This window comes from Accipiter gentilis, chromosome 10 (assembly GCF_929443795.1).
Source record: "Accipiter gentilis chromosome 10, bAccGen1.1, whole genome shotgun sequence".
In the NCBI taxonomy this organism is placed as follows: Eukaryota; Metazoa; Chordata; class Aves; order Accipitriformes; family Accipitridae; genus Astur; species Astur gentilis.
Window position 1 is genome coordinate 12,542,306 of NC_064889.1, and position 12,791 is coordinate 12,555,096.

The 12,791-nt window shown below is 45.8% G+C and overlaps 1 protein-coding gene across 3 annotated transcripts in view; it reads right to left on the minus strand.

The window, feature by feature from the left end:
* MAPK6 (mitogen-activated protein kinase 6) overlaps positions 1-12,791 on the minus strand; it is an 88,246-nt gene that overhangs the window by 25,865 nt on the left and 49,590 nt on the right. Inside the window, exon 4 of one of the 3 annotated variants that reach the window (XM_049813423.1) lies at positions 6,804-6,977. The exons of 1 other annotated variant lie outside the window; for it this stretch is intronic. The gene's annotated coding sequence lies outside the window, so the exon portion shown is untranslated. One more of the 3 variants, XM_049813426.1, reaches the window with a different exon arrangement.

The window sequence follows — 12,791 nt, forward strand, 5'->3', positions numbered from 1 at the left end:
CATTATCTCAAATTTCTTCTTATTGTTTAATCTTGACACTCCCAAAACAAAAGCAATCAAGATGATTCAAAGAAGAGGAGTTCCAACCTTTGGACCAGCTCTAATTGCAATACTTAGTTCTCATGATTGCTGCAATTCAACAGACTCCAACACAATCATAGTGTTTATGTATGCTCTGCGACTTACGCCAGCATTGCCCTGGATGACAGCAAGAGCTTCCACGTGGTTCCTATCTGTGATCTGATGTCCTCAGTGGCTGACAGCACCACAAACCAGCTGCAAGGCCTTTTTCCGTTTCCTTGCATCCATTATCACAGCAGTTAGGTGCACAAATCCATTCACTCACGTTCAGTAGTGGGAGACTTTGTGACAAGGTCAGGCTGCGCAGTGGGATATCTCACTTGGCCACCCAAAGCAATGAAGAATTAGGCTTCAGCCACCAGACACAGTGGGCAAACTCTTCCTGGTAGCCTGTGTCTTGAAATGGTGGCCCAGAGGGTTAAGACTGCAGCTCACAAACCTCTCAGCTTTTCCTTGCTGTTAACTTTTCCAGGACATACAGCCTCTCTAGCTACAGACTGTCTTGGAAAAGGTATATCGCAGAAATCAAGGATAGACACAAGTCTCAGCCCTTGCTTTCAGAGTCGAACTATCCTGCCGGGGCTAGACTAGAAGTCTCATTACCACTGCCCAAACCATCCTGCTGCAAGGGCAACTCCAAGGAGGACTTAACACTCTCAAGCCTGTCTGTCAAAGGCACTTCACAAAGGCTTCAGAAGGCAGTGCAATATTCATCAAAAAAAAGTGGTAGTTTTCCCCTCAATGCAGCAAAGGTTTCGCGATGTCAGCTGCTTATTTTTTCTTGACAGACTACCCAAGCCAGTATTTCCGCAGCTGCATGGACTATCTAAATACTTCCTAGAAGTACAGAGTAAACTGAGATTATTATGGTTTGTGATAATATCCCTGTTTAAATAATTAAGGCAATTCATTTGCTTGTAGTAAAAATGATTCAAGGACTACATGTACAATTTGCGATCAAAGTACTACCCTGTACCACATGTTTATCATCCTAGGTCCAATGATATGTGTTGGTAAACAATACAAATGTAATCATTACTAGGTGATGGTAAATCAGTCGCAAGGCTTGAATAGGCTGTTGTCAAGTAGAACTTCAACCAAGAACCTGCGGTAACTGCTGAAATCAAGTGAAACAGCAGGGTAGTAATGGAAACTTTTGAACCTTTTCACCCAGAGGAACAGGAAGATTTATCTTCCCGATTGCTCTAATGTTTCAGATAGCAGGAGAACATGGGAATATGGGCCTTAATGTCAGCTAGTAAACTTCTCTGACCTTTGCAGGGAACTCCATGTGACATGACAATCACAGTAATCAGAACAAGCTCTATCTGCTCTGATACAGCTTTACTGCATGAGCAGATACTCCTTTTTCTCCTCACAAGTGCTCAGTGCTCCGCTTCATTCATTGTACAAGACATGTACCTCATGTGCTCACCTGATTACCACTAACTGGATACCAAGGAAAAATAAAATCAGTGTACTGCCCTATGTTTTATTCACCACATATAGCCCCAGTCTGAGGACAGAACCACCAGGGTTTAAGGGCTCTGCAAATACCCTTTAAATTAATTTCTACAGTCTGCAAGAATGTCAGGGTATTATCATTCCCACTTTCCTGAGCTGAGTCACAAAGATCAAGGTCACAGTAGCCCTTAATAGCAGATGCACAATTTAAGATTGCTAGAACTGAATTTTGCAAGGGATTGGTACTTTATTCCACTGTTCAACTTTTCAACCCACTTTTCAAAGTGATTGGTGCTTCTTGCACCAAGTGCAGATTCCCAAAGCTCTGAATTGTCAGTTTTGGCAAGTTATTCTAGGCTTTGTCCAGGCAGTTCTGATTTTCCCCAGCACCAGAAGCCCCTGAGTAGCTGTGTTTGCACACCTCGAGTAGCTGTGTTTGCACATCCTCCACACCAGCCTCTCCACTCCCTCTCAGCTGCTCATCTAGTTTTTCCAAGTCTCCTCCCATTTCCCAGTTTCTATTTTCTTTTCTCTTTTCCAGTTCAAATCTCATTTTTACAAGCTTTTTCTCCCAACCTACTCCTTAAAAATTTCCTACCTATTCGGTCCTTGTTTCTTTGGCGCATGAGTCAGGTAGCTACCTCCAGCTTCTTAACTGGAGCCAACAGGAGCCACTAAAAGCAGTGTATGGGAGGAACAGCCCACTTATATTCAGTTAAGGTGCCCAAACCCAACATAGCCTGCGGCAGCCAATGGATGCACTCACAGGAAAATTTCTGTTCAGAAGTGACTGGGCTGGAGCACACCCAGGACTGACAGACAGTGTGGGAATTTATCTGCTACCACATCTATCCAGTCTGCAAAACATGAGGTCTCCAGTTCATAGACATCAAGAGATTTTCCACAAAGATAAAATGCGCATCTTTGATTCTGGATTTCTAGAGTGTCCTCCTCTTCTGGAACAGGCAAGAGCCTTTTAAAAACTTTTTTTTGTTTGCCTGTTTTTAAGTAGGGCAGAATCAATGCTCTCCTCCACCCTAGTTCTTGCAGAATGACAAAATATTTGAGCTAAACATTCCAGTAAATTTCAGATTTGGAAATATACCTGGCACAAAAATGTTTCCATCCAAAGAATTAGCCGTCAGCAGTGTCATGGTCTGTTGAAACCGAGGCAAGCACTGAGATCAAGGCGATCCCAACACGAGAGCTTCCCAGCCTTGCCCGAGCCACCAAGGGGCTGCAAGTGCCACGTTCTGCTTTGCTATGCTACTGGTCCCTGCATGTACAGCCTCTCTCCATCACCGCTCCTCTGCCTGGGCAAGGGAACAGGCACATTCAGAGCTTCTCCCCCAGCAGAAGGTACCTAGAAAGCTAACGTGGGCTGCGTCACCTCTCCAGGCAGCCTTCTCCTGACATCCCCAGGGCTGGAAAGCTGCTAGCTGTCCGGGAAGCTGGTGGTAAAAGGGTCTTCTTACACAGCAACGTATTAGGGAGGAAAAAAAGTAGACCAGAGAGTTTCTGAGAAAGATATGGCCCTGTCAGTGTCCTCCCTGTGGGTCGGTGAGAGGTTTCGGGGGGCGCACAGGAAGCACCCCAGGGGCACTCGCTGCTGGGATGCGGAGAGCCCTATTCAAGCTTCTCTTCCTCTTTGTAAAGGTATTTTGGGAAAAGGCTCTCAGCAGTGGAAAGCAGGAGGCCGTTTCCTGTAGCAAAATATCCCTGTCTCCAGGACAAAGTTTCTTGCTATTATTTTGCTCTGACGTGCAAGTCACACAGCCTCTCCTACCACCCAAACCCTGCTGCTTCCCCTGCATTCTGGGCGCAGACCCTGCACCCCCAACACTGCAGCTGCCGTTACGGGGCTGTGGGGCAGCCAGTGTCAGGGTGGGCAGGAGACCTGGGGTTACAGGGAGAGACCCCAGGAACTAGGGGAATGCAACGGTGAGAAAGGTGAGGAGAGAAGTGTTTAAATAAGCTCCATCATCCGCTTCTCCATACTCTCACTTTTTGGCTGGCTGGAGGGACAGACAGAAACCACACTAACTGTGCGCAGGGGATAGGGACAACAGCAACATTAGCCTGACTTTCTGATGGTTAGAGAGGCTGTAATTTCTTTTTATTTCTGCCGTATCCTATGTGAAGAACATTTCAAGACCTGCCCCACCCCCCAGATCCTATGATGAAAAGCTGTCTCACAAAGCTGTTTTCCAACACGTCAAATTCAAGTTTTGTGGCTCTGTTTGACAGTTTTACGAAGACAGCATTAGCTCCTGACTGAGCATCAGCAACCAGGTCACTGAACACCAGGACTGCATGACTCGGTGCCCCGGTGCCTTGTCTGGCTTAGATGTACTTCTTGAAGCCCCCATCTGCGTGCAGCCTCAGCAGAGTCTGTCCCACCCCTCCAACATTCAGCGGCAGGCACAGCTCAGCTCCCAGGACCTTTACCAAGCTATGGTCATGAGCAGGAGACCCGAACGAGAGACAGCTCCGTCCCACTGCTCCCGCTCGCACGGACTAACGCCGCAGCGCATCAGTGAGCCCACCCGCTCCCACGCCGCCGATGCCGGTGGGACCTCTCCCGGGCTGGCCCCACGCCGGCCGCTGGGCACCCACCGCTGCGGGGTGGCCGTCTCACCTGCAGCAGGTACACAAACTGCCCGGGGTCCTTCAGCATAACGCTGGCAGCTGCGGCAGGCAGAATCTAGGAAATACATGCCCGAATCCGCCCTTGTGCTTTTTAAAACAAATTTTTATTTATGCTGCTGGTGGTGGCAAAAAATAGCCTGAGTCTCTAGTCTACCTTCAGTTATATTTTCCCATGTGCAGAGCTAAGCTCTGAGGCTCCTCTCCCTCTGCAGAGCAAACACAGCATTTGCAGGAATAAAGCTGTGCTTATATAAGCTTCTGAGAATGCCAAGTTGAATGGTCTGACAGAGGAAAAACTTCTGGTAAAAACCTATTTTTCGTCTTTTCAAGAGATCTAATCTATCTTCTGTGCATTCCTGACCTTCAGAAAGTATTTTCATCTCACACGTTAAGTATAACAATCCTCTTAACAAGGGAACATTTTGTTAGAGCTTTAAATTGGGTTACGTAAATTATTTGTAGTTCTGACAGCAGGTTTCTCTTCCGTCCACGAGAACAGTTGTTATGAGATTGCTACAAGGTTCATTCGCAATCAGTGCAGATGATCATCTGAAGGGACTGTTTAAAGTGAGATTTTATCTGGGGGATATGCTACAAGTTTATCAAGGCTTTTTATAAAAGCAGCATTTTTGCCAAATACTTTGCAATACAGTAACCTGCGTGAGAATTAAAAAATCCCTGATGTGAAAGGTAAATGGAGGAAAAAAAAAAATTTCCAACTCCCACAAACATTAGGAGGAACAGAACACAGAGGGAAAAAAACCCCAACACATATGTATGTATATAGTGGTACTGAGCATGTCTCAATCCATGATCTTACACATGTTGACTGCAGTGGGAATTGCAAACAGTCGGGATCAGGCTCTTTGTTTCCACTAAGTACTTGTTCAGAAAAAAGCAGACTGGAAAATTTATTCAAGAAGTAGCAGCACTACTTTTAGCATTACATCAGAGCAGTCAATGACTTAGAAAAACATTTTGCAGTACCCTCTTTTCACTCTTTCTTCTCCCCAACCCCTAACCAGGCTTGGGGTTAGACACTGATTTTGAATGGGAAGAGTTCTCAGGCAGCAGAAGCCTCCCACCTCCCTTTCTCTCATCATTGGTAGGGCTGATTGGGAAAAAAATTTTCTACCAATTTCTTCAGGAGTTGGAAAAGAAGGGCATAATTTATAAATTTGGATTAATTTTTTAGGTTCCCCATTATATTTATGAGCTATTTAAAAAACCCCAACAAAGCAATAAACCAATATTTTATTCAAATGGAAAGCATTTTCTTTGACTTTAAGTAAAACAAAATTTTAAAATGAAAAATTTCAAATCAAAATACGGACATTTCATTTTAAAATCTTTGTAAGAGCATTTCAGATTTTTTTCTCCCTAAGTAACAAGAGCAGTGAGTTAAAAGTTTCATCCAATGCTAAGTATGAGCCATTGAGCAAATGCAGTAAACCTGATTTCTACACACTCCTGCTGGCATTAAGTTCTCCACAACAGTGGTCCAGAAACCAACAAACCCAGCCTCCCCTTCTGCAGCATGAAAGTACTCCAAGGAGTGACATTTTCAAGGAGGAAAAGCCTGTGGGTTTATAAACCACACACACACACGCACAAACACAAGAACCATGCAAAAGGTGCTCAGCAGAGGAGGACCTTTACCCACAAAACTTAACATCTACTAACATTTCCAAATCTGCCTGGGAATGCTTTAGCTTGGTATTTCCAGTCATATTGAGCTAACTCATGGTGTTTTATCTTTCCTTCATATTCCCTCCCCTTCTTTGCTTGATGCCAAATATTTATTTTCAGCAGTCTATACAGAGTTGTCTCATGATTTTATTAGCAGTCTCTCCTATAACCCTGTATCTACAGAGAATTCAATGCATTAGTACTTCCAGGTACAATGTTAGGTATGCCCCTGAATTATCTAGAGACACTAGCTGACTAATATGCAATGATTTTATTTATATAAAAGACAATATATTTTGGTAATTCTCAAAGAGAGAGAGATGTTTTTAAGGGTTAGTTAGAAAAAATGATCTTAATCTTTTATACTTCTTTCTCTCTAAGCAAACAGATCTCATAGGAGAATACACACAGACATTTAACTTACCATTACTGAAGCTATCTTTTGAATTCCTCAGTATCATTAATATTTAAGCAGAAAGAACAGAACAAACAATTACCCTAATGATACCACACCAGAACTAACAAAGTAATTTTTAAAAAGTCATCCAGAAGAAGTGAGAAGGTCGACCAGAAAATGCGAGTCAGGAATAGCTGTGCTCTGATGAGGAGGGGAAGGTTATGTTGCTGTGATATGAGTAGTGCACAGCTGTTACTCCAGTAATAATTCATCATATTAATATTTAAATGAGAGGAGGAGGAGGGCAGGAGATTGTGTGTGACTCAACAGTCCCTCCCTGTCCTTAAGCAGAAAAATAGGCCACCAATACAGAAAGAGCATTAGGAGCTATAGAGTGGGAAGGTTTGTTTTCATTACCTCATGAACAAAAGTGGGCAAACTGGTCCCCGAAGAAGTCTAGAAATTATCCTGGTTTTACTATTGCGAGTTAAATTCAGTTTCTACTCTCAGAAGCAGCCATTACCTAATGAACGGATTGATCTGGCAACCGGTGCTCTAGCCTTGTACGTGGTGTTTCTTGGGTTTCAGTGTATTTCCAGCAAGCTTATACGCGTCCTGCAAAGAGCCGCCCGCGAGAGCCTCACCTGGCGGTTCCTTGCAGGGAACTGCTGAATCGCTGCTGTACTTTGCCATTTATCTGCAGACACATTGATAAAAAGCATTTCTTTAATCAGGGCTTGCTTACCTCCAGGCTCGTTCCATTATCTTGACCCATCGGGGTCTCTGGTAGGGGCAGGCTCCGGAGACTTGAGGAGGAGCAGGAGTGGCTGCCTGCAGGAGGAGGTGTTGCAAGGAGCAGAGCCTCAGCCCCAGGGAGCCTGGGGGAGCTTCAGGAGGTAGAGCAGCAACACCCAGCAACAGCAGGCTCAGCACAAGGTGGAGGGCTAGAGGAAACAGCTGATGCAGCCATAACCCAGACAGATGTGGGTGGCATCCCTGGCAGGAGAGGCAGCCTGACCACGCTTGGTTGCATATAGTGTTGCACAACTTTATCCAACAATTCAATATAAACACACCTCTCACATGCCAGTTTTGGGGGGCGGTGGTGGGTGTTTCTTTTTAGTTCTGTACGACTCCTCCTCGTTAGCAGAAAGAGTGTTACTATGACACCCCTGGCTGAGCATCGCCTTGTTGACTATATAACTCTATAAAGGTAATAAGCAACCATTTAACCAGAAATACAGACGCAGACTCCAGAAATGGCCATGAGGCTAAATAACAAATAGTTTGTAACAGAACAAATCCACAGGGAAGCATTCAGCTTAGCACTCAGCATGAAAATACAAAGTACACAAAGTACAACCATTAAGAGATGCCAAATTCATGCAGTAACATCAGTTCTCAGCGCACCGCGGTAAATTAATCAGAAATTTTCTATTTTTTCCTATTCAAGCAAAGACATTCTCCTCCCCCTTCATTTCTTTAGCCTCATCCTTCAAGATCGAGTTTGCCAACAGCCTGAGTTAACGTTGATATTATTTTTAGCTGACTGATACGGAGGTTTCATTTGCTGCATCCTGTACAACAGGATTTGTGTTATTAATATATTGCAGAGAACACCACTCATCAGATCTTCTCCATATCCATTGTCAGTGTCCCAGCAGAGTGACCGTTTAAAACTGGTTTTCATAACTTGCTACAAAGGGTTGTACATAAAGCAAAATCAGACCCCTGGGCACATTGGAGAAATGGGGAGTATTGATCTAGACTGCTCACAAGAGTAGATGACAAGTGTCTGCAGGAAGATACCCTCTTCTCTGTATTAGTAACTACCCTAACACAGGAGAGGTTGGGCTTTTCCTCCTTGGATTTTGGGAGTGCTGGAAGAACAGACCTGCCACACTGGCTTTTATCCCCGGCAGAGCCCTCCCTCCAGCTCCACCACCACTGCTGCCTCATGGGTAGGACAGATACACAAGGCTGCAATAAGCCACCCACCCCGTTAGCACTCCTAGCTGGGACTCACACGTTCCCAGCCACATGCAGAGGCAGAAGCCGTCCTCCAATTCCTTGAGCTTCTGTGTCAGCCTCTAGTGACAACTCCAGCCCCAACAAGTATCACGCGATTACTGTGAGGTTGAAGACCATTTGCACTCCCAAAGCTGCACCCTCACTAGTATCCTCAGTGTCAGAGGGCTCTGTCTTCAACCAGCTTGGATGCTGAGTTGTGTCACTGGCCACAGAAGAGTTGAGGAAAAATGCTGGGAGAAGCAGAAAAGTCCCTGAAGTAGAAAACCTCTCTTTCTACGTGAAGGGGTTGGGTCTGGTGCACCGGAATGCAAAATATTTGCTGCTTTCTATACTGGTAGTACCAAACGTGATTTAAGATAAGCCAAACTCATTCCCTTCTTCCTTGTACATCCTCCTCCACACTATATACACACATCCTATTGCAGAAGCAAAATCCTCCTTGTGCAAGTAGTTGTCCAGATTTCAAAGCACTCATGTACAATTGCTAAAATAATCTGTAGAGCAGCCTCCAGTTTTCCCATTGATCTCCAGTAGCCTGAAAAGGTTAGCAAGCCAAAGAGGTCTCACTGCTATTCCCTCCTTCCTTTTAGTCTGCATTTTAAAAAGCAACCACATGAAGCATAGTAATACACATTAACAAGGAGAGAAAACCAATGTATCATTTTGCATCAGAACAAAAACTGTGGACAAAGGTTAAAAAGTCTTTGCAACCACTGAATTGTTAATTGAAGGTGAATGTGTGATAGAAGATAAACATTTTCAGGTCCAGACTGGGTCAGCTGACAGATTTAATAGCTTCCATAAAATACCACATTGCAACAGCTTTTATACTGTCTTCATGGGCAACCATCAATTTCCAGCTGGGCTTCATGGCAGCCAGATCAATGTACAAAGTTTGAGGAGGCCCAGAAGCTCAGACTCAGATTTGCTCTTCCTCCAGTGACAGAAGAAGGTGCTAGTTTAATCCAAATCTATGGTCTTGGTTCAGAAGAAGCTCCATCCTCTGTTGACAAGTACCTTTGAGGTCAAGGCTTTTTCAGGCTTTGTCCAATATCTGCCCAAATGTCACACCATTCCAGCCTATGCTCTTAGTCAAAAAGGAAAAAAAAAAAAAAAAAAAAGGCAAATTTACCCAATTCTTTTGTTTCTAAAATACAATATTGACAAGGAAATCCTGCCCAAGGAGGCTACCACTAATTTTGTCAGTGCTCTTGGGTGCACTTTTGTGCTGAAATTCTTGTTTTGTGGATTTGGCGGTAGTCTCCATTCACCTTGGAGAAGACGTGCCAATTAGAGAAGGATTGAGTACAAAATTCAAAGATTGGTCAGTAGCAGTTAGCTCCGTTGGCAAGTCTCATTTCAAGTAACCTAACTCCTAACTCAGGCGGTATCGTACCATTCATTCATTCCTCTTAGAACCAAGCATCAGGCCCCCACCACAGTCACAGAGCAACTCACGGACATAGAAGAGTTCACTGCAAGGCTGGACGCTGCCCTTGCCCTAGGAACAGAGGGGTCAATGTGAAGAGCCATGCTGGCACCAAAACCCCCAAACCCTCATCACATGCAAATTCTAATTTAATTAGCAGCACTAGGGTCTAAATGCATGACCATCAGATGCACGCTGCTGGGCCCAGCCCCTGGCATGGTCAAACACAGCCTGCACTCATGCCCGACTTTTCCTTAACTAGATGGGCTCCACAGCTTGGTCTTTCTAGATGAAACTGGACAGCTGTGCTTCCTGAAGGCCACACAAGTGGACAAACTTCCCTCTGGCTCTCCAGAGGCCACATGGCATGTTTGAGGAACTAACAAATGCTCTCAGAAGTGCTGCGTCTAACTTAGATTTCTGTAACAGCAGCAAGGCTTACATAGTTGTTTATCAGTCAAAAAAGAGGGGTAGGCTTTTTATAGTCTAAACTTTATTAAGTGATAAAGATCTATGAATCATCTAACATGCAATTTATCTACAGACAAATAGGATTAAAAATAGAGCAGGTAGTTTCGTCTCCTTTTTTTTTTTTTTAATTGGAATGGAAACAAAAAGAAAGCTGGCAGATGAGGAAAAAGAAGGCTGCTGAGGTTGCTGAGCACGAGGCTATGGCTGAGGACTGCAATGACAGCTTCCTCGGTTATTTTATCTCCCTGATGAGGGGCCAGATCTTAGGTACTCTCAAGAGGCCCTTTTCTGTAATGAGGATCTCAGTATTTGGCCTATTCGTATTTTTCATTTCTCTGCACTTGGTCCAGGAACTCACAAGGCTTGGCATTTTACCACTGGAATCAATGCAAAGACCTCTGTCTTTTAAGTGCTTGGCTCTGCCTCAGAGTTTTTTAATCTTTCCTTTCCTAAATGCAACTGATTGACAGGAGTGTGCATCCCTGGGTCAGTTTTCAACTCATGATCCAAATAGCTCCTCTTAACTTGGAAGAAATCCCCAACGGTTTCCCAAAGAATTTTCCTTGGGACAGTCTGGAAACCCTCCTTGTCAATAAATAATTTCTATCAAGTGAAACACTGACAGAGCTACTCTGCTCAGCTAACTGTACTGTGAAACATTAACCTCCTTTCCTGCCCCGTGGTGGCAGAGACTGTGTTGTGCTGCTTTGTGACCCAGGAGTGACCTCACTGTGGACTCCTGTATTTTCAGCACACCTCCCTGAGGTTCAGGATTGAGTTACGTGGCACCTACATTTAAAGAAGCAGATGGGAAAAAGCAACTTTCATTTCTTCCTTGTCTCGACTGGGCATGATATGCAGTGAGAGGGGGCAGATAATGCCAGGACCATCTCTTCCTCATCCAAGGATGCTCGGTTTCCCCGATGCACACCCCCCCGCCCTCCGCCAGCCTGGCAGCAGTGCCGCCTGGTGTAAGGGGCTCTGCCTGCCATCACCTAGGCATCTTGCTGCTCCAGCACACTCAGAGGAGCTGTGGCTCCGAGGGCTGGGGAGGAAGAGGAGAAATACGCTGCCAAGGAGAGCGAGGGCAGATGTCCTCTGCAGAACCAGACGGCTATGGGACCACAGGGGCCACCCTTCCATGACACAACGTGTGTCCCTGACAGAGCTCCCTGGACACAGCCGTGCCCAGCAGTTGGTAGCACAGTTGGGCAGCACCAGCAAGTTGTCACCTCAGGGGTCTCTGAGGCTGAGTGACGTGGGTGCACATACTTGAATGCCATTACACGTTCAGTTGTGCCTGCAGCAAGACAGGGCACAAATTTGTATCCACTGCTGCTGGGCAGGAACCGTGACACTGGAGACACCAGGGCTGTCGTTCCATGGACCTCCAGGATATGGAGCTGATGATAAATTCCTGAGGGTTTCAGAGGGTGAGATGCTCTGGGAGACCCCTCCTCACTCCAACAACCCCACCAGAGAGGGTTTGCCCAGAAGATCACGCATGATGCCAGAGCAGCGCATAGGCAGGAGCCACCTCACCAGCATCCCAATTGACACCTATGCCTCTGGCTCTTCCCTATCCACTCCTTCCAACCTCACCCCTCCACCGAGTAGTTTCTCTACACCCACACTTCTCCACACCCACAATTCTCTCTCCTCCACCTGTCATAATATGCAGCCTGGCTGTACTGACAAGCCCACGCCACAACATTCACTCTCGCTAGCAAGCCCAGAAAAGGAAGCCTTGTTCAGGCCCCTACTCTTGGGGTACAAACCAAGCAGAGCACCAGCACCAGATCTCCCTTCCTGCCTCGTCTCCAGAGGAGCTTTAGGCCTGGTGGCATTGACCTGCACAGGTACCCTTCTCAGGAGGGCTGCATGGCTTTGCCAAGCCAGCGCCAGCAGCCCAGAGCTATTTTGTAATTAGGATGCTTCACTCGAGCAAGAGAAGTTGTTAAAAGAGACAAGTATAGAAGAGTATTTTGTGGAAAGGGCTGGGTAAGGAAAAATAAGCCAGTTTAATGTTCTCACAAAGAGCACTGATCCAGGAAAAAAAAGGAAAAGATTTTTCTTTTCATTAAAAAACAAACCAAAACAAACCCCACTTTTCCTTCAGTGCAAGTAGAGCGCACAGTCTCCTGCAGAAAGGCTGTTACAGCCCTGCTAGCTGGCCCAAACTCGACAGTGCTGCACTAAGAGAAAGAAAAAAGCCAAAACAAACAAACAAAAACCCCACTCTTACTCAGAAGTCAGCCCTCTGCCTGCAACCTGCACACACTAGTCACAGCACAACCAGGACAGCCAAGGAGAGATTAGGTCAATTTATGGGAACAAGCTCACACAGCTCAGAGTCCACAGCTCCCCAGAGGGCCCCACGCTTTCACCGGGGCTGGCCAAGTCGGGCACAGGCAGGTCCCCTCTCTCCGCCTTGTGCCCTGGCTTCTCTTTGGAGCTTATGTTCCCAGGGGCCCCGGGCAGCTCCCGAGGGACACAGAGAACAAAGTACGTGCCACGTCCTGGCCAAGCTCTGCCAGGCACAAGGTAACAAAGGGCCCTAAGCTGCCCTGTGCTTCTGAC